Source organism: Pinus tabuliformis, chromosome 4_1, assembly GCF_031772625.1.
Source record: "Pinus tabuliformis cultivar Carrire ecotype Pingquan chromosome 4_1, CPIR1, whole genome shotgun sequence".
Lineage (NCBI taxonomy): Eukaryota > Viridiplantae > Streptophyta > Pinopsida > Pinales > Pinaceae > Pinus > Pinus tabuliformis.
The window spans coordinates 813,762,494-813,766,362 of record NC_142303.1 but is presented as its reverse complement, the minus strand read 5'-3'; positions in this window follow the sequence as shown (position 1 = coordinate 813,766,362).

The following is a 3,869-nucleotide window of genomic DNA, read 5'->3' as shown; positions in this document are numbered from 1 at the left end:
GGAGGCTAAGGAGGGCTGACACTGAGGCTAAAAGGGGCCACGCTAGGCCAAGGAAGGATGACACTAGGCTAGAGGCCTTAGAAAAATTGAAACCCTCACCAAAAAATCAAATTTGCTTCATATTTTCAATATTTGCCCAAATTACTATAAAATATTCAGTGGCTGGCCCTACAAAATTTTTAGACACTAGATATTACCCTCAAGGGCCTAGATCTAGCTCTAATCCAGCAAATCTTCTTGAATCTCACCTACACAAATAAATTTACAAGTGCCCAAAACCCCAATGTATACAAAAAATTCAAAATCCCAAAAGCCCAACTGCAAAACAAGGGGTAGAAAATAAAATTTATTTACAAAATATACAAATGTACAATGCTTAGAAAGATTTTTGAAGAATAGAAATTTTTTAGACCTTGATAATGGCTAGATGTATTTTGAAAGATAAATGTTAAACCACAGTCTTAGAGAAGTTAGAAAATAATATGAAATATTCAAAATATAAACATGGTCAGCCTATGTCCACAGTTCATGAACTTGGAGCCCAAGTGCCGGGGAATCTGCAAACTCTATATATTTTCTCAAGAAGAAATTGTTAGAACATACAATGAATCGGGTCACCTAAGATGATCCCAAAACTTACCAATAGAATGTTCCTATCATTTACAAATGAAATAACGATTTAATTAATTTTTTAAGCACAATATAGGAATGCACATAACTGGCACATACCACAAATCAGTGAGACAAAGACACCATGAACTGCACCCCAAAGTCTTTTATTATGATGATCAAGACATTCCCAGTAGAACAATGGCTTTACACCATCTTTTACAAAGTTACATCAGATCAAAACTCAAGATCAAGATGAAAATAGAAGCAAAATGTCTTCTATTTATAGAGAAATTCCTCCAAGTGGAAAATAACGGCTAGTTGGATTGATCCCGTCAAAATCTCAGTCGTCGATAAATATTTGATGATCTTTTAATTTATGTCGTCGAAAATATTTATTTTTGAAGAATTTTCGAATCTCATTAAACCATTTTTTATTAGCTCAAAAATAATTTTTTTGAGCTAATTTCTTCAAAAATTTCACTTTTACTTAACCATCAAGGTCCAAGGGTCCAATTTTTCTTGAAATATCTAATATTCCCTTGGTGGGGAGCCTCCAAAAATTAATTTATTTTAGACCCACGATTTTTCCACTTGGAGAATTTAATTTCTCTAACATTTTAAATTTTGACTCAAATTAATTAATTTTTTGGCTTAGGATTAGCTTTTAATTTTGCCAGAAAAATTAATAAATTGACACATGAGATGATCAATTATTTTCCACCCTCAAATATTTTAGCCATGGTGTCTAACTATGAGGGGCCATGCACTAAAATATTTTCTAGTTAAGATATTGCAAATTCAACCCTCAAAGGGGGTATACCAGTTCATTATAGACCCTCAAAATACATACCCAATTTTGCGACACAATATGATCTATTAGACCAAGTGATCTGTAATAAAATAATTTATCCAAATAGATTAAATTATTCCCAAATCACTTTTACAAAAGAATCGACTGAAACACTAGGACTCACCTAAGACTTCGACGAAAAAATTTCACCCTAGCTTTGGGGTAAGATTGGAGGGCAAAACTCTGCTGATCATCCATGTTTAGAAACACAAACGAATTAGTGAGACAAAAAACCTCCTAGGATGAAATTAGTTGCCAAAATAATAGGCTTACCTAGGTTGTTACATAAATACATGGCCCTACTAGCATCATTTACATTACAAACTTGCAGAATGGGTTTCCAATGACATAAGAATTTTTGGTTGATGATTTTGAACTTTGAAAAAAATCCTTCAAGCTTTCGGATCCTGCTTCCTTGGAATGTTGAAAAAATTGGTGCAACAGGACCCTATTAGGTGGTTTCAACCTCTAAGGGAGTAACAAGTCCATGGTATATCCATCAAATGGCAGGTGCCGTGTGAAATAATGATGGAACGGAATGGGGGCAAAAGGGAAGACTCCAAGCCATATGCCATGGTCCAAGGGTAGCTATGATGAAGGAGGCCCACACATTGAGTGTATGAATGTAGGAGGGAGAAATCGTGGTACATGAGTTACCCTAACCTTTGCTTTTCTACCCTTCTTCATATGTCTTTTGCCTTTTATTATTTTTTCTTTATTTTACTGCTCAGGGCTCAAAGAGATGAGAGCATAATGTGTAAGATATAGTAGTGAATACCCCCTCAAGGTGGAGCAGTTCATCGCCCACCAAGGGTTGGGACAATCATGGGTTATGTTGTCGCCCAAATTGTACAAGCAAGATGCGACAACGCTCAAGATGGGAGTTGTCACTCTGATCCCCGCCCTCTTTGTTCTAATTGTCTCCCTATAGCAAGCTTATGGGGGTTAATCCCTATGAAATGTGAAGATGGAAAGACTCGTCAACAACCAACAAGTCCAGGAGAGACAACTGAATTGCCTAGCAACTTGGTTAATTTAACAAGTTTAATGATTAGGTTAGATTATCTTGAAAGACCAGTGTTTTAATGGAGTCAAACACTTGCTTTAAATGAATTATCTACCAAGCCAGTGTATGAAGAATTGTTGCTTTAGGATGTTCCACTATCCTATATGAAATGCAACACCTAAAATCTATGTGAAGTGCGGAATCTTGATTTATTTTAAATTAGATGCCTACTTATATGAATATTTCCTCAAAACTATTTTGAAGTTAGTCTCTAAAGTAAGTTGTGGAGAGAAACCAAGGGGAAGCAAGCTATGGCTTGATTAACGATCCCTCCCCTTGAGTTCTAACCACCCAATGCCTTCGGCGCTACAGAGACTGTGGCTCTGACAACTACAAGGTCACCGTGTTAACCACTAAAGAGGGGCTAGGCTTCACAAGTTGGGTGAGAATGGTGGTCTTATCTCTCTATCAACAAGCTTATGCTTGCAGGTAAGTTAGTTAATGCAAAAACTAGTCTTAAAATGCAAGTGCAAGTGTTAATTTTAGGCAACAATGGTATGTTCCATGCTTTAGAGCAATTTTAATTCAATTTCTTTATCAGCCCAATATCAATTTCAGTTTAGCAATCACATAAACATGCAAGTAAAATGTTGATAGAACATAAACATAAATAGTAGAATACAAGCCAAGACAAGAGGACACAAGATGTGGCACTAGCCAGGGACAAACCCCAATGTGGGGAAACCCTTGATCAAATCTTATTTTAGTCTTCAATAGTTCAGCAGAGAGAGATAGTACAATTTACAAATTCTGATAATTTATAACAGCAGCAAAAGAGTCCTAACCAGAAAAGTCAACGTTGGTCAACAGGGCAGATTTGACCCTCAACAATTCAGTCAACTTCGACCTCCAAAAAGCAAGGTGAAACAACCCTCAAAACAGTGAAATTCAGCATAGTCAAAGTCTAGTCAAACTGTCCACCTGCTGTCAGCCCTAACCACAGACAACACTGGTCAAACAATGAATGGATTGCCGTGATTTCTGTGCCCATAAATGCGGCTTGCCCAAAGAGAGATAGCCCTCACAAAAACGCAGTCAAAGGTGGTCAACGCAGTCAAAACAGTAATCTGGAAATTCGGTCAAACCTAGTCAACATCCAAAATAGAAATTTATCGTTCTTTTCCTTCACACGTGTGGAGAGAGAGACTGCCCAGAAATTCGTACCCAATCAATGAGGGGAGAGAGAGATGTGTGAATATGAGTGTGTCCAAATGAGGATGAGGCATCATGTATTTATAGGCTAACGTTGAGGATGAATAGACGTGACTGTTGGGCTTCTGAGCCTACATGAGTTTGTTGGCCGACCTTGACAATTTGTCCATAACATAAATAAATTCATAT